The 26,366-nt window shown below is 37.4% G+C and overlaps 1 long non-coding RNA gene across 1 annotated transcript in view; it reads left to right on the plus strand.

The window, feature by feature from the left end:
• The window catches only part of LOC127472480 (uncharacterized), a 251,982-nt gene extending 230,089 nt beyond the window's left edge, over positions 1 to 21,893 (plus strand). Inside the window, exon 2 of the long non-coding RNA XR_007905019.1 lies at positions 21,729 to 21,893. This is a non-coding gene — a long non-coding RNA (uncharacterized LOC127472480). The remainder of the gene's footprint in view (positions 1 to 21,728) is intronic.
• Positions 21,894 to 26,366: the final 4,473 nt, after the last annotated feature.

A 26,366-nucleotide genomic window follows, 5' to 3' on the forward strand; every position in this document is an offset into this window, starting at 1 on the left:
TTACAGATAAACAGAGTGTTTTTTTAAAAAAAAGAGGTGAAGACTACAGGTCTGTATTCCTTTACATTAATAAAAGGTACTACAGAGCTGAGAGAAAAAACAGCTGCTACAGCTAGGAGGAACACAGAGAACATGGAAGCAAACAGATGCTTAAAGAAGACAAGATGGAATTTAAAATGGGACCAGTCTGAACTTTCAGTGGCACTGCTAGGAGCTGTGATATAGTTCAGCTGTGATGGGAATGTGTGTAAGCACAAAGCAGCTTTCAAGACAAGTTATTATCTTTAGTGCTGAGCACAAGCAGCTCTGGTCCAGTGAAGTATATACATATGTTTAATCTATTAGTTCCTTTAAAATTGAGTAAGAATTTAAATCCCTTATAATTTTTATTTTTGTTAGACTTTTTTAAAATCTGATTACTTCATTTTACTTCAAGTAGTTTATGGAATATTAACATATGCATTCTAGAAAATAGAACTTACTTAAGGTAGACAGTGTTATAACTAAGTACTTCCTTGTGCGAGGTGTACAGATTGTAAACCACTCAATGAGCAGATGGACTAAAATTTTTTGTAAGTCTAACTTATTATCTTCTTGAAGCAGTGACTTTCCTTAAAGAAATGTGTAGGTATATAACTTCTTGGTATGGTGTAAAAACATGGTACCTTTCATCAGTTCACATTAATGAACATCATATGGTTTACATTGGTGGTACCTTTCCAGGTGGATAAATACTGTTTAGCATATTGTGAGTATCAGCCTGTGGTGGAAAAAAAAACCCAACTCAATAAAATTATTTAAAAATTTAAAGTATTGAAAGAAATATAAACCATACAATTTCTTTCTAAGACAAGACAACAAAGATGAAATAAGCAAGCAAAAAAAAATCCAGATTCATTTGAAATAATACAGAAGATTGAAAGAAAGAGAATAAAGGAAATTTTACCTTTAGTTGTGGAAAGCAGACAGGACTTGAAAAACAAAAGAATAGATCCTTATGTGATATATGCAGAAATATTTTCAACAAAAACATTAACATGAGGATTCATTTATTTATTTACAGCTCATGTATTAAAGAACTGGATAGTCTTACAAGACCACCTCGGTATAGCCAAGCCACATATATATAGCTCACAAAATTTCATTCACTGAAATCTATGTTTTGAGATTTCCAAGTAGATTCAATATCAATGATAGTGTTCCAGCTTTTAAGAAGCATATTTCAATGAAATCTAAAGGGGGCAATTAAAAAAAAGTAAGTAAAGCACCACAAAAAATCTTTAATTATTAAACTGCTGAATGACAATGGCAAGAGTAAAAGTAAATAAAAAATACAGAATAAGTGCCTTTTACTAAAACCTTTTTCATCAGAAAACTCCCTCTTTTATGATACAGTTTGTTAGCTGTGGCGTAGTGTTCAAATTCTTGAAAATATTGTGTAATTCCTTATTGCTTTGCAAGATAACGACATTTTGGGTTTATGTGTTCTAAGAAGGCATCAGAACTCTACGTTTAGCATCCCAGTCATTGTTGGAAACCTTCTCTATTATATATTAAAAATGAGTAAAATTAAAAAAAAAGCAAAAATCCAACAACCTAAACAAGCACAAAAAGATAGAAACAACCTATAACTTTTCTGTAGATAAATATTACTTCATATTTTTTAAAATTCTCCTTTTATATGCTAGTTTCTATGCCTTTCTTTTACATTGTTATTGGGTCATGGATTGAACCTCAATTCCTGAATCTTGTGCTTCATCTCCTTTGTCATTAATTTTAGCAATCTCATAACAGTGTGAAGTAGTAATTCTGCTTAAATTATGACATACTCCAGATTATTTCCTTAGTTTCACCAAATGTCTTGTTTTCTCCATATACATTTTAGACTGTACATTCTGGTGTGTATGTAATATGCATTTTCCAGAAACTAATCATACAAATCTGTAGAGTTTCTACTAAACAAAAGCAATATGAGAAGGCACTGCAGACAGAGCTATAATTTACACAGATGTATGCACATCTAGTGTACATACATAGGCATAGGCAGAAGATACCTTCTGCCAAACAGGAGGTTGTTTTAGTCAGTCATTCCTTCTTTTCCAGATCCTCCTCTTACTCTGCAAACTTGAAGAACCTGAGCTCTCAAGCCTGTAGGTAAGAGTAGTTTCTGTGAATATACAAGGAGTAAATATAATAGAAACCTATTTCTTGCCGGACATTTAATTGGACAGTACTTTCTGAATGTAAATGACCATATAAAGAGAAGAGACAAAACTCTTGATTATACATGCAGTTAAAATTTCTCAACTAGATGTTTAGCCTCATAGTGTTCATTTTGCATAAAAATATTTTTTCCTTTTAGATAATGTCATTAGAATTCTCTTGAAAAAATATTCTAGCCCAAATGAAATTGTTCATTCACCTCATACTCTGAAGCGACATTTGTGACAAAATATGAGCAGAAATTAAAAGTGATGTGGGAAACAAAAAGTTTGATTCATATGAGAAAATAGAATTCTCTAAAATGCTTCACTTTAAGGGCTTAGCTACAGGACCCCTGCCCCCCAGCCCTAGAAAAATGAAGCAGAAAGAAGCAAAAGCTTTTCTGTAATAGGAAGAAAAAAAAAATTACAATTCAGTGAAAGGTTTTTGCCTAGAATAGCAAATGAAAATTAATCACAGAAATAGAGGTGTCAGCATACTGTGTAATTTAAGCAAAGTTTTCAGTTGAACGCTGTTTTAGCTGTAATGAGCATTTCTTTGTGTGTGGGCATGTACAACGGGGAGAAGCAAGGCTAGAGAGAGGCAGACAGTGAAATGTTCTTCCATTGGAAATCTGTGAAAGGATAAGACTAAATAAGGTTATTAGCTCAATTTTATCATTTAGATCTATAAGATCTTTATTTTTCCTTTCAATAATTAGATTGTACATTATGTGTCTTCCAGAGAAACTACAGGAACCCCAAGATATGCATGACTCAGTTACCAGTTTTTAAGTTTTCTGTGGTTGATTGACTTAACAGTCATTAATGGAGACAGCAATTGGCACTTTCAATAAAATGGCAATCATGGAAATCACGAGCGGTTTTACATCAGATGTCCACCAAATGAGGTTGAGCATGTTACTGAAGATTCACCCAGACAGTGATATTTTTCAACGTGTCAGAGAGAAATTGTGGTATCATCAATAGGGTGTCCAAAACGCTTAAGATGAATAAAAGATAGAAGCATTTGGATCAATTTATCAAAATAATGACATCTTTTTCAAAAGGATTTTTAAATCAAGTTGTAAAACAACATATTTGTTTTAAAATTATGATGCAGTCCTTTTTATTAAAAACAATCCAGGGGTTTTCTTCAGTGTTCAAAGTTTTTTCAGATTTATTCCTCAGATTGAATGTCTTAATTTCCACTGATTTTCATTTGGACAAGAAAATAATTTTTATTCTGGAACTGTGTTCTACTACATTCTACATCTAAATTGAGATCCCACTCTTAAGTCCTGTGCTCTGTTTTATGATGATAAATTATTATTATTTGAATGTATACAGATTTGTAGTTGTTACTTTAAAAATATAGATCTGCTGTCTTTGAACATTTTTTCCCTTTTTTGGTTATTTCCAAAGTCTTGTTTGACTGGTCTGTCTTATTACTGAATTAGTCACAAAAATGACATGTTGCTGGTATTTCATAGATGTCCATGTAATACACAGATTACAGCATGCTGAAATGTTTGGTTTTAATAAAGCAGAGAATTATTCTTTTCTCTACAGACAGTACTTCTTTTTAATCAGATCCAGAGAAATGTTGTTGAATATTTGACAAGCATCACTTTATATTTTTCTAATTTAAGAATATGAAAGTCAACAGATTATATCAATAAAGATCTTTACACTGAAGTTTTAGGTGTAAATCAGTGGCAATTGTTATGCTGCCTTACAAGTGACCTCACAGCCTGTTTTAGGAGACAGACCTTTTCAAAGAGACATAAAGGTCTTTTTCTTATTGTTTTTTTTCCTGGGGTCATTTTGTGGTAAATAAAAGTTCAAGTGTCTAGCTGTTCAGTCTTTTCTTTTCAAGCAGTGTTCTTTCAGATACCTGAATGCTTTTTTCCTAAAAGAGAAAGACGGTGTGAAAGAGTAAAAGCAAAGACAAAAGCTTACTCAGGATTTCCCTCAATCACTACTATCTGAGAGTCTTATGTCTCATGCAAAGTGCCTAGACCAGCAGTATTCATTTACATTGTGTTTATTTATTCCTTCGACCACCCCAAAGGATGGGTGCTGTGTTTTGTGGTGTTTTAGTAATGGAGCTATTACAGACACCATGTTAAGCTGAGTTCAAGGAACTCATTCATCTGACTGATGGCACTGGCAGTCTAGAGTGAATGTGCTCCTCTAACAGCAAAATACTAATCAAGTTTCGGTAATACTTTTCATGCAATCTCATGGTGCCTTTAACTTGTGAAAAAATGATGCAATGGACAAAATCATTCCATCAGTGTGAGCTGAGGCTAATTAAAGTTAAAAAAAAGAAAGGGAAAAAGAAAAAAAATGGTTTTCCTTATTTCCAAGTTCATTGAACCAGCAATAAATGCTGTCTCTGAATGAATTTCAAGCTAATTTGTGAGACACAAATTAAAAGTAGATGTGCAATACCGCTTTGTAGTATAGAACATACAACTCTTTGCCTGTGAAGAGGAAAATCTGGGGTCAGCAAGTCACAGAAACACGTGTTTCAGAGTATGCTGGAAGCTATTGCAATTATAAAATGTAATAAATGTTTGACAAGAGGTATTGAACTAACTCCTCACAGACCATCAGATTAAAGTGAGACTGCTTAGTGTGGCTTAAAATGCTTTCAACAGCTTTTTGTGTCAGTAAGAACATAGACAGCATTTTATGAAAGAGGTAATAAAATAAAGCTTTTCAGTAGTCTAACCCAGAGGTCAAAAAGGTGTAGAATAAAGTTATCAACATCAGTCCCCAGAAGCCCTGACTGAATGGTGGTTGACGATTTTGTGTATGAAGTTCCAGCAATGGGCACAAAGCAGTACCTTGGGTGGCCTTGAAATAAGAAAGAAGGACTTCAAATGTAAATTTAAACTTTAATACAGAGTTCTTCCTTTTTTTTTTTTTTAGCCCAGAAACCCAAGGTTTAATTTTCTAGAATAACTTTTCCTAGAAATGGCTGCAAAATCATTCCAAAATTCATTAAAGTATATATATACACATATATAGCGGACCTATTGAAGAGGATTTAAGCTTGTTTAAAACACACCTTAAATATTTCTTAATATCCAAGAAGAAAGCTGTAATATCAACAGTAAACATTTAACTGCTCCTTTGATTACCAAGCCCAAATCAAAGCAGAAAGCAGACTTTGTTTTAAAACTAGTTAGTAACACAGATGATGCCCTTCCAGATGGTTATTGCCAGCTATGAACTAAAAAGAGCTTATTTGCAATTAAAATTGGGTTTCAGAAATACTTCGTACCACCTGTTACTTTGTTGGTCTTTAGGTTAGCTACCATTCTAAAAGGTTTTGAGCTGACATAACTTATATAACTTTGTAAGCTACCAATTTATCTTCAGGAAGCTTAATGTGGACAAAATAGTAGATGTCATTGTGCTCTGAGTTTTAGATTTATAAATATTATTTAATTTCCCATGGAAAATGTGAAGTGTTGGAACTGGGTTAGGTAGTTTGATAAATGAATTCTGAACTTCAGAATTTTAGAGCTAATGCTTTTGAAAGTATTCCTAACATTTACCACTGCTGAAGGGGATAAGGGAACTCCTGTTGAAACAGATTTGGCTTTTAGACTTCTGGTTCAGATGTGCATTCATGTTCTTGAATATTCATTACAAGTGTATTAAAACCACTGAAATACCTTCTGTTTAAAAAAAAATGGAAATATTAAACTTTCCTATAGAATTTCCTTTACAGCTTATTTTTGGAAAAAGGCACAACTGCAGCCCCATTTAGATTAAATATACTCTGTCAGCTCTTCAGGGCATAGTTGCTGTTATTTCTCACTGACAAGTGTTTAGGGACATAATGACCCTTCTAATATTGTTATCCATTTTTGCCTGTGCACTTCTTTTAAAAATCTACACAAAGTTTTAAGAATCCTCAGAATTTATCATTAAAATGTATAGAGGTGATATATTTTAATTTTAGGCCATGCTAGAGCTAAGAATTTAGTTGTCCTAGAAGGCACTAAAAAACCTAAATGCAAAGATGTCCTCACTTGGTTTTCCTTCTTGTTCTAATTTCAGTGAATTTTATATATTTTTCTATTCATTTTTGCTGAACTTTGATTCTGGAAATGTTACCATTCAAGCCTAACTGTAGGTATTAGCATGCAGCATTTTCCCAGAGTGTAAAATATGACCTCAAATGCAACTGAAACAGAGGATAAACTATTGCTAGTATGGAAATTTATATTTGAACATTCATTTTTACAGTGATTTACCTCTCAAGCATTGGTAAGTATATCAGGAAATTTCAGTTATATAATTTATCATACATTCAGAGCCAAAACATGATTATGATATCGCATGGCTGCTTCAAGAAAAATGCAAGTGTCACTTAATTTTCCCCTTGTGTTTGTGAAAGGAAAAGCCTAGCATTATATGAAGTGGCATTGTCAGGTTTGGAAAGGAACTTGTCAAACCAAAATAGTATAGATTAAAAAAACCCACTCTATAATAAAGAAAGTCTTTATTAACCTTATCATCTCCTCATTAGCATCACTGATGTGAGATGAGAGCACTACTAAAATGTCTCATTTGCATTTTGCATATCTAACAAAAGCAGATTACTTTGTTTAAATTATAGCTAATATCATTGTAGCGGTGTTATATATTAGAAACTGATTACCTTGTTTCTTCTTCTGTAATGGTCTCATTATATTTGGTTTCTATGCCTCATTTTTTTAATTGAAATAATGAATACACAACAGTGACATCATTAATATTTTATACACATTTTGTTTCTACTTTGTATTTCAGATGAAACACATGGACTCGTCTGACAACAAGTAAAAGATTTTGACTATGAGCACTGTCTATCTTCAAATAAAATAAGGCTGCTTGTGACAGCTCGGGTTAGCTATAAAGAGAAAAAAATAGTATCTTGTATATTTGCAAAGAGCAGGGTAAACTGTAGGTTGTATGTACAGAAAGAAACAATTTACAGTAATGGTCTGGGTACATGATATTTGCAAAAAGCTATGAATGGGTATAAAAAGAGAAAACTAGGGAAAGAAGAATCTGAGAGCAGGATTTAGTACAGGCCTCAAACTACAGAACAGAACAATGAAGTACACTGTTCTTCATTTTGGGAAGGCTGCCTTTGGTCGATTTTTAGGATTTTTTTGATTTGCGATATTTGGGTTGGTTTTTTTTTTTTCAATTTTACTTAGATTATCAGCAGATTTTTTTCTGTTCTGATGTCTAGTTTTCTTCCTTTTTTTCCTATGTTGTATACAATTGCAATTAATTCTTTTCTATGTGTTAAGATTGACTCTGCCTCTGCTGCTCGCTGTGAAGAATCTTACTCCGAGAACAATATCGATCTGAGAGGCATGAGCAAGGACTTTACCCCTTTCAAACAGTTATCAATCTTTATTCCTCTGTAGCAATCTTGTAAGATTTATCTATGTTCTGTACTATTTATAAAATATTCGTATCACTATCTTTCCTGTGCATCTGTTCAAATATACTGTAATTCATAAAAGAAGCCTTCCAGTCTTTTCCTTCAATTTCTTGGAACATTTCTTGTGTTGAGGTGCTCAAAATTGTGCACCATATTGCAAATGTGTAATTGAATGTTATACAGAAAGGGATCCTTATCTCCATTTAGATGATGTAAAGCAGCTACATATTTCACTATCAATATTTCTATACAGAAGGTCAAAATATCCCAGTTTTGTTTGTACTGTATGACCTTTCAGGATCATATTGCTTTTTCTTGCAAAAATTGCCCCAAAGTTTTCTACAGTTTTATCTCTTTTAAAATATTCTTTTCAAAGTATTCTTTCTGTTAAATATAATGAAACATGCAGAATTCACAAATATGTAAGATTTTTATGCTGGATTTCATTGTTGTCCTCCTTTCCTATGATGCTTTGTTGATGCTTCTCTGATGTCTGCAGCTTTTTCAACATGGAGTACTTTTAAGGCTTCCATTAATTCAGCTGTTTATAACTTTGTACATATTTTCTTTTGCTAAACCCATAGAAATCTCAAAAAAAGTCAATTCAGAATCATGATGATCCTTTGATTTTACTGGATTATATCTAAAAGGACTCTTCATAACATAAAGCCAAGTGTACAATTATCGTTTATACAGATTTCTTTGCATAGATAATCAAAAAGGCATTGGCTTTAGGACATTTCATATACAAAGAAACTAGACTTGCTTTTATTACCTTATTTTTTTGTTAGGGTGTATAATTTATTATCATTGAAGGATCTTTTGCTGCCTCCCAAGAAATATTTGTAAAAAGAGATTTGAAGTTGGAATGTTCTACAAAGGGAAGAACTGGGTTGTCCACTGTGTAACATTTTCACATCAAAATGAAAAGCCATTCTGGAAAACTTAATTTAGTTAGTGGGCTCTAGACAGGAGGAAAAAAATAATTCTATAGCTAGAAAAATACAGAAGATAAAACCATTTGACCCTAAAGATTAGATTTCCCCCAGGAAACTACAAAAGGTTGTCTCTTGCAGCTGGAGTTAAGGTAGTATTGAGACCAAACATATAGCATATATTGCATATAATGTATATTTTCACTATGTTAGGCAAGTTATCCAGTAGTTCTTATCAAAAATGATTTAAAAATGCAGTTAACTTAGAGGAGATAGCATTTTCATGATTAGCACTTCAGTGGCTCTTCAGCGTCTGAGAAACTTATATGTTTTTTAAATATAAATTATGGTCAAATCCATTCCTTTTTTTAGTTAGATCCATCTTTACGTTCAAAAATCTCTTTGCAACTGCTAAAGTTTTCAGGCATTTTGCAAAACTGCTTAATTCTTGACGCTGACAAATACTCGGGCAATTACAGTGAAATGGTTCCCAGACCTTTTTTTAGCCATGACTCAGCTAAGAAAATTGTCAGTGTTGCTTTACACTAAGTACATGTTCTCAGCCTCTCCTCTTTACGTCCATTCACACTAACTCACTGTCTCACAAAAGCTGCACTTAGACACACCTGAGGCAGCTGTGTTCAGTGCCAGGAAAACTAAGGTTCAACTTGACACATTTCATGAGGGAACTATGGCTACGTCACAGGCATGTCCTTATTTGATTAGGATGAACATAAGGGTGTTTTCTAAAAATTAAAATATATTTATGTATTTGTGTGTGTTTGTATGGATTTATATTACACCTGTTATATGTCTAAGCAATTATACATGCATATATAATATACAGGTAGTGCTGTCATATATGGGCCATGAAAAATTCAAAAAATTAATTAATTTGATTCTTGTGCCATAACAGTAATTCACCGATCATATCAGCGCATGTTTGGATACTGCTTAGACCTGCATCAAAAATTTATGAGGATTACAGCTTACTTTACATCAAATGTTAGAAATGACTGTGTTTAATCACTATGACAAGCTCCCTCAGAACAGACATGGGGCACCCCAATGCCTTCCAGTGTGGTGAAGAACTTTGATGGTGATGGGATGATGCTTCTTCCTTTCTAAACCCCAGGACCGACCAGTGGATGGAACAGAGCATATCCCTCTGAACACACTGGGGAATGTGGCAGGGCACAAAAGCACCCTTCAGGTGCTATTTCTCAAAAAAGAATAGAGATGCATCGATATATGGAAGATGCTGAGGGGAAAAATAAAAGGAATTAAAAACTGCATTTTGTTTATTTCCCTTAAAATTAAACTAGGGAGGTCTTTGTCTTTCCTTCCCTGACAGCTTACTGGAGGTTCTCTGTCAGAGACTGCCTTTTTGCCATAACTTACACCTGAAGTTATTTTTGTTAGAAAGAACCACTTCATGAACATTTGAGCAGCTGAAGTCACTTGGTCTGTTCAGCCTGGAGTAGACTGAGGCAAGACCTCATTGCAGTTACAACTTCCTTGTGAGAGGAAGAAGAGGGACAGACACTGATCTCTTCTCTGTGGTGACCAGCTACAGGACCCAAGGGAATGGCCTGAAGTTGTGTCAGGGGAGGTTTAGGTTAAATAGTAGAAAGAGGTTTTCACCCAGAGGGCGGTTGGTCACTGGAACAGGCTCCCCAGGGAAGTGGTCACAGCCCCAAGCCTGACAAAGTTCAAGAAGTGTTTGGACAATACTCTCAGGCACACGATGTGACTCTTGGGGATGATCCTGTGCAGGGCTAAGGGTTGAACTCAATGATCCTTCTAGGTCCCTTCCAACTCAGCAGATTCTGTGATTCTGTCATATGTATGTATGTGTGCATATGTATATATGTAATTTATAACTCAAGAATAGCATGAGTATTTATTTAGTATACTACAAGTATTTCTGTATAATACAATAAAAGTATTACTTTTTTACTATTAGTATGTATACTTTCAGAATTTAAAAATTAACCTCTAAAACCAGAATTTCTGGATATTTTTCTCTTTGTGAATCAATATCCATCAAAGTTTAGAGTGTGTATGTGTATGTATATGAATAAACATATTTTATTAGTTGTTTTAACATATGCAAGGGCAATGTACAGATAGATGGAACCATTAAAATAATTGCAAACTATATTTTTTTTAACCTATATCTATTTGTATTATTAATATTTTAGTAGTAGATAGAAAGGAAAGTTGGAGATGATTTGCACAGGAGTCTGGTTTTGCAGATTTTCCCTCTAGCATTGGAAAAGTTTTGTGTTGCATCGTTTTATCCAATAAAAAGCTGAATTACGCAGAATGACAAAGAATGGTGGACTTAAGAATTAAACATGTTTGGGTTTTTTTCTTGTTTTTCTTTCCTGTTTTTGTAGCACACATATTTGTTAGAGGAGTAAGGAAAACTTCCCTTTACCTATTATTGCAGAAATTCCAAAATAAACCACAGTTAGGGAGTGTGAATAGGTTAACTGTTACAGGAAGTTCCATACAGAAGTTTTCTCACAGCTGATGAAAAAGTAAGCCTTTAAGTAAAACCTATTCTTTCAACAGCATCTATTTAGAACATAAGCTACTTAATGTGTACAAACTGAGAGAGATCACAATAGTGATAATATTCTCAGTTCTGGTATGGTGTTTGATGTTGCACATAGTAAAAACCAAAAAATATCTCTGTTTTAAGACGTGAACTAAAGAACATGAAAGCACGAAATGCACTTGTGTACATATGAGGGAGGGGTTAGAGAGGAAAACATTTCAATAGCTTTTTATTCTTTTAAAGCAGATTTTGGTTTAATATTAAGAGAACTTCTCCCTCCCCCCAGCTGAGATCACTGCAGGGTATCCCTCTGACTGAAGTGTGCTACTCCTATGTTGCAGGAGATCAACATTTGTCTTTTGCACACAGACATTAAAGGGTCTTCAAATGCAGGCAGTAGGTAGAGGGAGAAAGGTAAAATAACTGCCAACTCAGGACATGTTTTCTGAGAAGAAAAACCTAGGCACTGTAAGGGGAGTGTACAGATAATAGAGTCAACAAACCAGAATAAAGTACACAGAGCAGGCCTGAATGTCTGTACTTATTGTTTGCTTATATTGTAGAAACAACACTACAAAAATACACTGCTGAGTTGGGACTTAGCTGGTGCGTTTGGTTCCAGGAAACTTACCTCTCCAACTCCATAGGAATGGGATTTTAATTCTAAGCTTGTTTGCCATGCAGTAATTTAGACTGTTTGGTTTCTTTCCTTTTTAAATTATTTAATACAGTACTTTTCACTGGTCCTCAGCTCCAAGAGAAAATAAAAGGCTTTTCTGACCCACTTTTCCATGTTATATAATGAAAACATAGGGCATATATTTATCTGTTAGCTTTACCCTTAGAACCATGTCCAGTGTGGACTCTGAGGAATTCTAAGGACAAATCTGCTTTATTACTAAGACGTGGACAGAGATTCATTGTGTGAAGACACTGAGGGAAAACTGCAGGCATACAAAGGTCTTTGATGTATCACCAGTAAATATGACAAGTACAAAAACTGTTGTTCAAAATTTTCAACGGTTTCTTCAACATCTATTTTTTAATTTTTTTTTTTTACATATTTCCAGGTTATTCTTTTAAATTTAGGAATTAAAAATACCAAATTATGCAAAATTTCTACTTAAAGACTTTCAAATAAATCTTCCTTCTTTCCTATATTTTGACTCATTACTTCCTCCTTTTTTTCCTGTTTAGTCAAACAGAAAGAACAGGTAATGGAAGAAAAGAGGAGAGAAAATCAAAAGTGAAGAAGAGCCATTGGATTTTCCTGCATGCACATATTGATAAAAACACAAAGTAATGTAAAGACATTATTTTAAAGTCCATAACTTTAACTGAAAATAAACACTTTTCAGTTATTTTTAGACCCCTTCTTATGCATGGAATAAATGCATGCTGCTTGATCAAATATTAGTGTTAAAAAACCTTCTGCTCTCCAGACATTCTTTGGTTAAAATTTTATTTTGCTGGATAAACTGCAACCTTTATACAAGAAAATAGCATGCTCAAAATCTGTGCATTTTGTAACACAAGGATCTTGTCCATCCTTCACTAATAGTGATCTCTTCCCTGCTCATTGACAATCCTGGAAACTCTTAGTGATTGCTTCTTGTTATTTCCAGCTTTTCTGCAAGAGTTTAATCATATACTTATAAACAGCACAGTGGAAGGAGTCAATATAGATGTCAGTGTCACACAATAACAAGAGCGTTACCTTTAGCAACAGAAATGAGTACTAGACTATGTAATATTTGGAGAGAGTATTTATACAAAAATATATATTATAATTAAAAAATGCTGAAGAGGTCAAAAAAAAATAAATTACTTGACTAGCAAGACTAAAAGCATTGAAGTAAAATCTCAAATCCTTTAAAATTGATGAGTTTGGCCTTAGCTATTAACTCCGATAGGATCAGTGTTTCATTCTGTTTCTTTAAAAACTTTTGCTCGCCCTTCTCCTGCCCACCCACAGGGGGTTATGGCTTTACCTACCAGTAAAGGATGTTGCAGACACCAGCTAAAGGATTCAAATGGTAAGCAAACGTATTAACATGATTGTATTGTATAAAGAATTAGCCATGTGCCAGTATCTAATGTCTAATCATAACACCAATACAGCTCTAGAGGGGTTAGAGATTCTGACTCTTATTTCTGCAATGTTAATTCCCACCTTACCAACACTCCTGAAAATGCTCATGGATGCCCATTAGCTTTTAGCGATGTATCAGTGGCCTGCAGACCTTTTTCCACATAATTCTTTCCTGAAAGCTGGACTTTAACTCTCATCCAGTAACAGATACATAAGATGTTGTTGTATTTTGTGTAAAAAATGTGTATACATCCTGCCTGAGACCTCTGCCCAAGGATGCTAAAAGGTGGTTCTAGTTCATTTTCACCCTCCTATGAAATTCCTTCTTGATTCATTAAAATATCAAGAAGTGGGATACTCACATCTACTTTATCAATAGGTAGCAGAATGTGTAGCAATTTGCAATGGTTCCACAAAGAAAATACATTATCTTCTGGCGGTCCTACTTCATAAGCCACTTTTTTTCCACCTCTGTTGTTCATTTTCCCAGGATTTTCCCTTGCACAAAGGGACAGTGAAGGGGCATTGATTTTCATGGGCAGTTGTTCTATAACCAGTACATACACCAGTCCAGATCTTCATGTGGCTAACAGCCATAGACGTAAGTTCATGAGGGAGATTTGGTTTGCTTTTCTTTCTTTTTTTTTATTTTCCTTTCTCCCACTTTTCCTTAAAAGAAAGAAAAGCAAGCAAAGCCTTGCTTACAGAACAAACATCCAAAAACATGAAAGTAAGGCATGCAACTCTTAAGGATTCTTGACCCTCACTCAGTCCTGAAAAAGCAGAACACAATGAGATCTTAGCGATCATTGTGTTTGGATTTGGCTCTAAAGCCAGGAACAGTCTTCATACATTTAAAGTACTTCTACCTAATATTGTTATTATACAACTGATAAATAGTTTTTACTTGAGCTATGAAACCCATTATCTCTCACCAGTGGGGAATCCTTAGCCTTTCGTCTTTATATATTTTGTATTTTAAGGTGTGTATTCACTATTTCAAGTGCTATGAAGCAAAATGCTTTATATATTTCAAATTGTAGAAGATGAAATCAGCAGCCAACATAAACATTCATAATCTTAACCTTTTTCTTTTTATAGTAACGTCCACATTCAATTCTGTATTGTACACAAAATAAGAGAATGCAGCAGTTTGATTTGGCAGTGTGATTTTGTGATCTTTGTTGTTTTACATAGTTAGCAACTTTATCTGAAACTCCTGTATAGATGTAAGCTAAGGTTATGTAAACCAGAGGTCTTCTCCATTTCTTGTTTGTTTTGTGTAATTTTAACTTTTTTAGAAGAAACAAGGGGCACTCCCAAAATCTTTAAAGTATATCTGTACATTTCCACAGGCATTAGTAAAAGAAATTATTTGGTAGATAAAAATACTTTGCTTTCAGCTCATTTTCCTTATCAGTAATAGAGAAGTTTTAAATTGCTTTATTGTGCTGTCCTAGATTGCTTTAACCTAGATTTTTCACACACATAAGTGCGCTTTTTCTCCTGACAAGAAATACCTGTGGAACGTGTTCAGATGGAACAACAATTGATGATGAAGAGAGGACCTGTTTCTACATCTCTCTAACAGACTCATCACACAATTACACCACACTGCAGTGGGTTTCTGTGGCTGGGTTTTGGTAGCAGGGGGGGCTACAGGGGTGGTGTCTTGGTTTGAATCTTGTTTTCCCCCAGAGGTTAAGAGAAGTGGTAGACCCCAAGGAGTGGAAACCCCTGGAAGTTTTGAAATTCTGCCCAATGGGCGCTCCTGCAAAAATGTCAACATCCCACAAGCTCACCGGAAGAGATTACTTGTAGTTTGGTTGTTGTTGGAGAGGTGGCCAAGTTGAAGAGCCACGACGAAGGGGCTCTGAGCCCCTTGGGGGGGGCTTTGGCCCCCAGCCCCCAGCGGGGGCCTGCGGGGACCTGGAACAGGTGGTTTCTGTTAGAAGCTGCTAGAAGCTTCCCCTGTCCCATGGAGCCAATGCCAGCCGGCTCCAGGACAGGCTTCCTGCTGCTGGCCAAGGTCGAACCAATCAGGAGTAATAGTAACGCCTCTGTGATAACATATTTAAGAACAGAAGATTGTTGCACAGAAGAAATTCCATCCTGGGAAGAACAGAGTGAGAGCATGGGAATAACAACGTAGACACCAAGGTCAGTGCAGAAGGAGGGGCAGGAGGTGCTCCAGGCACTGGAGCTGAGGCTCCTGCGGCCCATGGTGCAGACCATGGTGGAGCAGCTGTGCCCCTGCAGCCCATGGAGGACCATCGGAGTGCAGAGACCCACCTGCAGCCCATGGAGGAGCCCATGCTGGAGCAGGTGGATGAATGAGAGAGGCTGTGACCCCGTGGGAGGCCCAGGATGGAGCAGAGTCCTGCCGGAGACCTGCAGCCTGTGGAGAGGGAAGCTCACAGTGGAGCAGATTTTTCCTGGGCAGGACTTGCAGCCCCTGTGGGGGACCCATGTCGGTACAGCTCATTCATGAGGGACTGCACCCCATGGAGGAGTGACCCATGGGACAGCAGTTTGAGAAGAACTGCTGCCCGAAGTATGCACTCACGTTGGAGAGGTCCATCAAGGACTGTCTCCTGTGGGAGGGACCCCATGGGAGCAGGGGAAGGACTCCTCTCCCTGAGCAGCAGCAGCAGAAACATCTGACTGCAAATCCCCATTCCCCATCCCCCTGCACTGCTGTGGGGGGAGGAGGGAGAACATGAAAAGAAGGGTGTGGGGAAGATGTTTTTAAGACTGTTTTATTTCTCACTCTTTTGCTCTTATCCTATTAGTAATAAATATAAGTAATATTCCCACTTTGAGTCTTGTTTTGCCTGTGAAGGTAATCAGTCACTGACCTCTCCCAGCTCTTATCCCTACTCATGAATTCTTAACTGTTTTTTTTCTCTCTCCTCTGTTCAGTTAGAGAGGGAGAGTTAGAGAGCATTTTTAGTGGGTACCTGGTATCTGGCCAGGGTCAACCCACTACACATACCCTGCACCAGTATACTCACTGACTCACATGCTTTTTTAATCTAGATATTTTCTTGTTCATAATGTAGATTTAAGAATTCCATCAATTTCTTCCCATTTCACAATGGTGTTGACAAAGACTTGGTGCTGCTGAATAAGCAAACAGTTTCTGTTTATTTTCTTTGTCCTTTCAAGAGGAAGTCCAGCAAACTGTAGGGGCCAGGCACCTCTAGACCTTTATTTCTGAACCTGCCCTGCGACTGCAGGAATCACAGGCTGTGGTGAAGACTGTGGATGGGATGCCTCGCACATTCCTTATTTGCCCACTAGCAGACTGAAGGAAATTAATCCTCTGGAATTTATATACATTTGCTCTTGGAAAGGTTCAACTGAGCCAAAATTTGGCATTTAGGCTTGCAAGGTGCATGGTATGGGCCCACTGAGAACGTGCCTGGGAAAGCCTCAGGAAATTATTACAAGGAAATAGGAAGACCTGCCACAACTGAATTTATTATTTAGTGTTACTTCTAACTTTATTCTAAATAAAGTAAAAGAACTGCATAAAGCACATTAAATAAAGTAAAAGCAACAAGGATTTCGCAGCTACTTTAAGACAGAGTGCATTGTGAGTCTGCCCCCTGCCAAGAAACTAAAATTATATATTGCCACGGTCCGGGGGAGAGGGGAGTGGGACCGCAACACTGCACAAAGGAGCCGCGTCAAAGCAGAAGGTGCAATGGCAGTTTATTGAGAGTGTGCGAGGGTTTATATAAGCTTTAGTGTAGACAGGGCCAGAAAATGGGGTGGAGCATGGGACAGACAATCAGGGGAACGAATAGAAGTAGGGACTCAGCAGAAGAGGGAGGGACTGGGGAGGAACTGGGAGAGAAAAGAACCAATGGTAGCTCTCCCCACACTGCAGCTTTTTCAGCCAATCAGAGGGAGAAGGAGGGAAAACAGGGAACAGACAACTCGAGGCATGCCTGGGCCGTACAACTGTAGGGGTGACATACAATGCACGTATTTGAAACCACATAAGAACTGTAAAATCCAATGAAGTCCTTTTTCAATTGTTGTATATCTTTTTCCACGCCTGGAACTGTTCCCACTCTGATTCCTGCTCCTTCACAATATATTGATGTATGCATTCCTAATTTTGCAGGAGTAGGATTCTGATGAGCTAAAACCATCAGTAGCAGTGAACTGTGTAGGTAGGGTGACAGTGTGTTGTTTTTAAATTCTTTTCAGTAAACAACTACATATGCTTACCTCTGTTGTACAGGTGAAAACAAGTTTCCATGTCTAAGATATAGAGGAAGCCTTCTGTGGAAGCAGAAACAGGCTCATCACAATTACATAATTATTTTTAAAAAGTTAAATTGCTTTTTTACTTACAAGATGGAAGGACGATAAGGAATCTCACAAACTGTTACTTTTTAAAGAAGTTACAGCTGAGGAATCATCAAGTGGAACTTTTTATTTAATTTGTATTAATTCCACGTTGAAATCCTGTACATCCAGTTTTAGCCTAGTGCACATTTTTACAGCTGAATGTACAGCTGGAACTTCTGGAAATGAGAGCTTTTATTATGGAAATGCTGGCATAGTTTTAGCTGGGGTCGGCACACACAGCATACTGTAATGTGCTTTAAAACTTGAGATGGAGACCAGAAGTCTGAGACTCAACAGTAGCAAACCCTGTATGTATGAAAGACAAGACTCACAAAAAATTCACACAATACTGCTGCTTCTGGCATAACTCTCATTGCTTTAAAGGTCCAAATGAACTTCACTGTGTTTGTTTAAAAAGAAGATGGTAATGATGTGCTTTGCACACACAAGCAGAAATCCTCAAAATAATAAAAGATATGGAAGAGCATGACAATCTTCTCTGATATGTATGGAACTAAGTGATTGTAAAAGAAAATGTTCTCATGTTAAAATGGATAAATGTTAGTATTTTGAAACCACTGTTTTGGTTACTGGCAATCATAAGCATATTCCTCAGCCAAAAAATACTGGAATGTCAAAGCACTTTAATTTATCCATCTGTATAATTTTAAACTAACAGGTGAGACAGAAGCAGCGCTATAACAGTCTGGTCAGGATGAAACAATGGACTGATACTGCAGCAAATGATCTGAGAAAATGAATTCTCTTTGGCAAGGATCATAAGGCAGTAGTAAAACAGCCTGATCATCTCACTAATGCGGGTTTAAAATGAGAGTTCAGGATTATGAATATAAAAAGTGTTGATTATCAGATAAATGGAATCAGATGGACAATGACGTCCTCTCTAATTTTTACTGTGCTTAATGGTAAGTGACTTGGCACATGTTTAGTACATATGAATACAGTCCTTTCATTTTCTACCCTTTCTTATTTCTCACTTTATTCCTTATCTCCCTATTCTTCATTCAGCTTTTCCTATGCTTCTAAGCTCAATACAGCTATTCATTACATCTCACTCTCCTGGTCATTTCAGACAGGATAAATTCACACTCTAAGCTGTGCATTAACCTCCAGATCTAAAAATGCTTGCCTAGCTGGGGCTGTGTAAAACATTAGTGCCAGTGTAGATGTGGACTAAATCTAGGAGGATAATCGTCAATCTCTCACACAGCTGTTACTGATGGAGAGATGTATTTTCTTGTAATTCGGATGATGTTTGTTGCAACTGATTACTGCACAGAACCGTGAAGTGTCCGCTTCCAAACTGAGGCATGTGCATCATGAAAATATGAAAAGAAATGCAGAATAATTTTTGTGGAACGCTCCCATGTATGTTAAGTGAGGTGTTCAGTCTGAGGAGTCAGTCACAGTCCATGTCCACTTATCTTTATTCTACTCAAGTTTCATCCTGTTCTTAAAGATGTTTATGATTTTTCCATGTAGGGAAATTCAGGCCCTTTGGATTCTTCCAATGCTGCCTTTCTTTTACTCCTCTTCTTCATTCGTTCTTGTTTTATCTGTTTGGTTTTTTGTTCCTTCCTTTCTTAGCTATGTAGACAACTACTAGCTCAGCTTTCATCCACAAAATAAAATTTAAAAATTAATGGTATACAGGATTTTAACTCGTTTCTTGCTAAGAATATAACCTTTGGCCTTAATTAGAACTGGAGAAAAGGGAGTTATTGAGAATATCTAGTGGATTTAAAAGTTCTTTATATGATGCTGATGATTTTCTGTAGTCTGCCAGTGTCTTCCTAAGAAGATTTTTTGATACTTTCTTCAAAGTAAATGCAATTATGAGATCATTGTCAAAATAACAGTAGTACCATTAATACTCATGCCATTAGTGCAGACCCACCTTTTTTAAGTGGACAGATGTCTTCTAGGAGCCTCGAAGTTTCCTAGGTAGACTGAAGATTACTGAAATTTGAATATCTGAAAAAAAAACCCCTTAATTATTTTGAAAATTACAGCTCTTTTGACTGTTAAGGAAGAAGATTTAGAAATAAGGTAGGCTTAGATATACACTTTTTGAGCAAACAGTGGTGATACCTTTGACAACACCTACAATAAAAACTCCAGATGTGGCTATCTTTCTGGTTTTAGGAGTGCATTATGTAATGATTGTACAATTACTTATTGGTGGTGACCTGATCACAGCTATACTTCATGTGACCAGAACACTGAGGAATTCAGCATTTTTTTTATCCTGTCTTGTGAGTTTTACAGCAGGCAGCAGCACAGTGATTAAGAGAAAGGAAAACAAGAGAGCATTGTCCTTTTCCTCTGGTGACTCCCAAGAAAATAGAATATGTTTCTTCAGAAAAAAAATAAAACCAAACACATTTTAAATGAACCCATGACCTGAAGTATTCATGGTTTGATTCACCTCTATTTCATTTTATTACACTTCTTTCAGAAACAAATCACCACTCAGTAATTGGATGTGACTCTGAGCAACCTTGTAGAATTGAAGATGTCCCTGCTCATTGTAGAGGGTTGGACTAGGTTACCTTTGGAGGTCCCTTCCAAAGCAAACTATATTATGATTCTATGTTTCTGTGTTTCTATGAATCTATAATTCAATTATTCATCAGTTCTGATTCTAATTTGGATTCCTTTCTATTAGCAATTGCAACACTGTCTTCTCCTAATTCTTGATTATGGCATATATTTTAAAGAAGTTCTGGTAAATTTTCTGAAATTATTTAAGAATACAAATCTCAAAATATTCTTAAAGGAAAATAAGCTGTCATTACTCAACATTGTTGCTATCTTTGTAAAATAAAGATGTGTTGATGAATTTTTAATTTTTCCTCCTCAAAGTTATACCTAAAAATAGAGAGCAAATCACTACAAGGCAGCTGAAGCCAAAACCTCAGAGGGTATCAGTAGGTTTGATAACAGTCAAAGTTCTGTCAAGGCTGGATGTACTTCATGTGAAAAATTGATTCTGTACCACTGATAAGTTTTGGATTCTCTGCACATGGTCATCTCATGGGGATACCACTATTAATTGAACAAGTAGTTGATACCCTTCATTTTCTACACTGCTAGAGCTCTACAATTCAGTAGTCAACCTTCTCTTTTTCCAAGTCCCCTAATCGAACCCACAATTTTGGCTCCAAATTGATCAGTTATTTCTTCAATAATGTTGATCTCTGTTCTTATTCAGAACTTCTTACGCCAACATGTATTTTTACACATACATGTATATGTTCTTCATTTCAGGCTCTATAATGTAATTTAGAACTCAGAAATGTATGTAATGTATTTCAGACATCATTTATGTTCAAATCTAGAAAACCTAGAACTACAGGGGTTTTTTAATATTTTTAAATTTCATTAATTATATGCTGAGTTTTATCTATTTTTTCCTCATTTCCAAAGCACTGTAGCAGGTACAGTGTGGGCCTAGAACAAATACTATTTGGAATGGCTGCAGCAGATGAGCCTTTTTCATTAATTTATATGCTCCCTTTTTGACCACTACCTCGCAGAATCTCCCAGCAACTATAAAATGAATATTTAAACGAAATCATGAGAAAATGCTAATGTAAAACTGAAGGTTATGGTTGTGTAGAAATTACTAATAATGAAATTATTAAGTGTACAGATTAGATGTTACAGCTGTGTCCTAGTTAGGACAGCTGAGATCAGTTCATCATGGTGGGTGTAACCCAAAACTGTGTATTCTATAGCCTTCCATGTCATTTCCCAGAAACTAGACTATTGTTGTCAATAGACTATTTGCACCCTCTGCCCATAGAGCCTGACTCCTCAGGCTATAAACTAGGTGTTAAGAGGCCTGTGAGATAGGAGGATGTTTCTGTCCTCACATCCTTTGTGAAACTCCCCACCCTGAGGGGAGTACCAAGCATTCCTGCCTGAACTGGAGGATATATAATCTTGGAGTCTTGGAACATTTTTTCTAACCCACTCGTAGGATCCAGAGGACGGCTGCATCTCATCGCTCTCAACCAGACTTAACCACCACTGGACTGCGATCACCACTTTGGCCAGACTGCAGCAGCTCTCCCACCAGCAGGTTCTTCCCCTCTCCCTTTACTTTGGACTCAAACAGGGCCCAAGGAACACCACTTTGTTCAGGCCCCAGGGTATTGGGTTATACATTTGGGTTTTGTGGGTTGAGACCAATTGTTTGTTTGTATGATTGTACTTACTGTATTATTTTAATAAATTGTTATTCTGATTTATAATCTCTCCTTTGAGTTGAGTTCATTCCCCCTGCTGGTTAACTCTTAAACCAGCACAAGCTGAAACTCAGAGAGCTCTATAAGGAAAATAATGCACTTTAAGGTATTTGAATCAGTTTGAACAAAAACTGGAGGCCCACTCTTGTACGCTGTAGCATAAATTCTTACTTGGCAATACTTTAACAGAAAAAGAAAGAACAAAAACCTCCTCCAATATACTAAAATACTATTTGTTAATTAAGTGTATAACATCAGTACTAGTTCTACAGATTTTAAAATAATGAGTATGGCATCTTTATGTTTTTATTATATCTCAAGAGAGACGGACAAGAAAAAAAGGGTATTTATAATATATCCTGAAGGGAGACATATTTTTAAATAGTGGAGTTTTTAAACAGGCAGAGTGAAAATAAGGAAAAGGATATGAAGCTGAAATTTATATATCATTTTATACAACGCACCAGTAAAATCAATGGTATTTGGCAAATGAGTGTGTAAGTGTGCATGTGACTAGTTTAAATATATATTCAGGTTTTTCAGTGAAAAGTCTCATTTGTGCTTGCCAAAAGCTACACAAATCCAAGCTCAGGTAGGTGATGAAGATGGGAGAGCCAGATTTTCCAAGCCAGAGAACTGGGGTGCTTATTTTAGCCTGCCATGATTTAAAGTGCGACACTACATCAATGCAAAAAGAATATTAAGGCAATATAGGTAGAGTCAGCATCTCATCTTGGTTATTTCCAGCAGAAAAGTGCATTGATAACAAAAAAAGGGGAAGTTACTTACCAATAATCAGATTTCTTTGAGCTATCTTGTGCAAATGAATATCTGTAAGTGATCTTGTACCAAGGCTCTTGAATTCACAGAATCACAGAATATGCCAAGTTGGAAGGGACCCACAAGGACCATTGAGTCCAACTCTTAGTCCTGCAGAGGACCATCCCCAAGAGTAATACCAGGTGCCACAGAGTGTCATCCAAATGCTTCTTGAACTCTGTCGGGCTTGGGGCTGTGACCACTTCCCTGGGGAGCCTGTTCCAGTGCCCGACTACCCTCTGGGTGAAAAACCTCTTTCTACTATTTAACCTAAACCTCCCCTGACACAACTTCAGGGCATTCCCTTGGGTCCTGTCACTGGTCACCACAGAGAAGAGATCAGTTCCTGTCCTCTTCTTGCCATCACAAGGAAGTTGCAGACTGTGATGAGTCTTCTCTCAGTCTTCTCTTCTCCACACTGAACAGACCAAGTGACTTCAGCCAATCCTCATACGGCTTCCCCTCAGAGCCCTTCACCATCTTTGTTGCCCTCCTTTGGACACTCTCCAAAGCTTAATATCTTTCTTATATTGTGGTGCCCAAAACTGCACACAATATTCAAGGTGAGGCCTCCCCAGTGCAGAGCAGAGCAGGACAATCCCCTCCCTCGACCAGCTGGCGATGCTTTGCCTGATGCCCCCCAGGACACGATTGGCCCTGTTGGCTGCCAGGGCACTGCTGACTCATATTCAACTTGCCATAGACCAGGAACCCCAGGTCCCTTTTCGTGGCACTGATTTCCAGTATCTCATTCCTCCCCATTGCCAGTGCAGAATCCCAGCGCTTACCTTGTTGAACTTCATGTGGTTGGTGATTGCCCAGTCTGCTAATTTGCTGACATCTCTCTGCAGGGCCTCCCTGCCTTCAAGGGAATCAACAGCTCCTCCCAATCCAGTGTCAACGTGCTTAGTATCCCTTCCAGTCCTGCATCCAAGTAATTTATAAAGATGTTGAAGAGCACAAGGCCCACGATGGAGCCCTGTGGAACCCCACTAGTGACATGTCTCCAGTCTGATATTACCTCATTGACTGTTACCCTCTGTGCTCGACCCGTGATCCAATTGCTAACCCACTGCATGATGTGTTTATCCAGCTGTGTGCTGGACATTTTGTCCAGAAGGATCCTGTGAGAGACAGTATCAAAAGCTTTACTGAAATCCAAAAAGATGACATCAACTGTCTTCCCTTGATCAATGAGGTTGGTTACCTCATTGTAAAAGGAAGTAAGGTTTGATAAACAGGACTTTCCCCTCATTAAGCTGTGCTGGTTGTGATAAATGACAGTGTTGTCTCTCAGGTGTTTTTCAATACCTCCCAGAATAATCTTCTCTGTAACTTTACCAGGCACTGAAGTGAGACTGAGAAGCCTGTAGTTTCCAGGGCCCTCCTTCCTGTTCTTGAAAATCAGGACAATGTTCACCAGCTTCCAGTCAGCTGGGACCTCTCCAAATTCCCAAGACCGCTCAAAAATCATCGAGTGAGGTTTTGCAATGACATCAGTCAGACCTTTGAGGACTCTGGGATGAATCCCATCAGGCTCCCTAGATTCATAGGGATCCAGCTGGAGCAGAAGATCCTGCACAATTTCAGGGTTGACTGGGAGTTGATCATTCTCGCAGTCATGGTCTTCCAGCTCAGGGCACTGAGACCCCCTTGGTCCATCATCTGAGTTGAAGACAGAGGTAAAGAAAGTGTTAAACACCCTTGTCTCTGTCCTTGTTTGCGAGGTGACCATCCCCATCCTGTAACAGGCTGATACCATTAATGTATTTGAAAAAATTATTTTAGTTGTCCCACACATGTCTAGCCAGCTTCAACTCTAGTTGAGCTTAGGCCACACAAATTTTCACCCTACAGTTGGTAAGCAGCATCTCTGTATTCTTCCCATGTCACTTGATCTTTCTTCCTCTGGCCCTGCACCTTCTCTTTTTGCCTTATTCCCAAGAGAACATTCCTGTTCAGCCAAGCTGTCCTTCTGCCTCATCTGATTGATTTCCAACAATTGGGAATTGCCTGCTCCTGTGCCTTTAGGAGGTGATGTTTGAAAAGTGACCAGCACTGATGGACCCCAGCACCTGCAAAAACATTTTCCCAGGGGACCTTACTTGGTAATTCCCTGGCAGCCTGAAGTCTGCTCTCCTCATGTCCAGAGTTGAGGTTTTGCTGGCACTTTTTCTCCTGTCAACAGAGATTTTAAACTCGATCGCTTTGTGGTGGCTGTGGGCCAAGACGGCCTCCAATCTCACAAGATCTGCTCTGTTGACAAGCAGCAGATCAAGGAGAGCACTCCTGGCAACCAGTGACCTGGAGAGCTGCGTCTGCCATCAGCAGGTCTGCCTGGCTGGTGGCCTCTGACACAGCTGGCACAGGGGATCGAGCTTTGTGGCGAGTCACACCGTAACTCAGGAACTAGTATGCTAATAAGACTTAGGCCGGAAGGATCTCTTTGCTCTTCCTTACCAGCTACTTAGTCTGTTTTCTGCCTTAGTTGGATGCTCCCAGATGGCCAGAGAAGAGCCCTTCCTTCTCACCCTGCCTGCACAAACTGTCCTGCAAACTGCTGTGCCATGCCCTCACTGCTGTGCCACACTCTGTCTGCCCACTCCAGTTCACTGCACTCCAGGTCACTCGCGCTCCCTGGAACCGTTTAAATCTTCCTTGATTGCTCTCAGCACTGCCCCCTCAAAGGCTTTTTCTTTTTTCATGCTTTTGCATTATCCGGAGGGATGACATATTTTCCAGTCTCTCTGCTTGTTTCATTCTCGGGTGTAAAAGGCATGTCTGCAAGAAGACATTCAGTGAGCTATCAGCTACATATTTCCACAAAACAAAAGAGACTTCCAGAGAAAAGACAAGGAGATTTGGCAGTGAACGTACAAATCTCAGAAGAATTCCAAGCACTGTAAATAAGCCTTTCTTCTTTCAGTCCTCACTCCACACACATGCATACAACTGGTCATTCCTGCATTCTTGCAGGAAGGTATTTAGGCTCCCCAGCAAATACTGGTCTAATTTCTGGAAACCTGTTTATAGTATTAGTCCAATGGTTAGAAACTCTACTCCAGACTGCTTCAAAGACAGTGAGCCAGATACATAGCTGAATATATGCAGGTCTATAGATTTTGAATGATTGCCCTTCCTCCTTGAATCAATAATGTATGATTAATGTTTTGTGTTCCTCAAGAATTCAGAAAATCAGATAGAATTTTAAACCCAGTTCTTATTTATTTAGAATCTCATTTATCATATATGAACTTAATTCCACTATTTTCTTTCAGTCATTAAGGAAAAAAACTACCTGCATAAGTAAAAACTGAGGCATATTAAAATCCTTTTAAATTTTAAATGTAGTTAGCTTGGTGTCTTTAAATATAAAGATATTTACATTATATAAAATGTTCGTTACACAGATGAGATGGACTTGTCCTTGTCGTTGAGAAGGATTTATCATGCATTTTTAATAGACTTATAATTTTGAGTAACCCAAAAGAAATGATTCTACAATGCCAAGATTCTGAGCAGCTTTTAAATCAGTATAATTTATTTAAACCATCACCTCAAAGTATTTCTTCACTAACTGAAATTCCCTGATCTCAGTTATGTTGGGCTGGGACACGAGAAAGACTATTCAGTCACAGGTTAATAGAAAACTC

The sequence above is a fragment of the Manacus candei genome, unplaced genomic scaffold, assembly GCF_025592945.1.
Source record: "Manacus candei isolate 608988 ecotype Guabito, Panama unplaced genomic scaffold, ASM2559294v1 h1tg000028l, whole genome shotgun sequence".
NCBI classification, from domain to species: Eukaryota; Metazoa; Chordata; class Aves; order Passeriformes; family Pipridae; genus Manacus; species Manacus candei.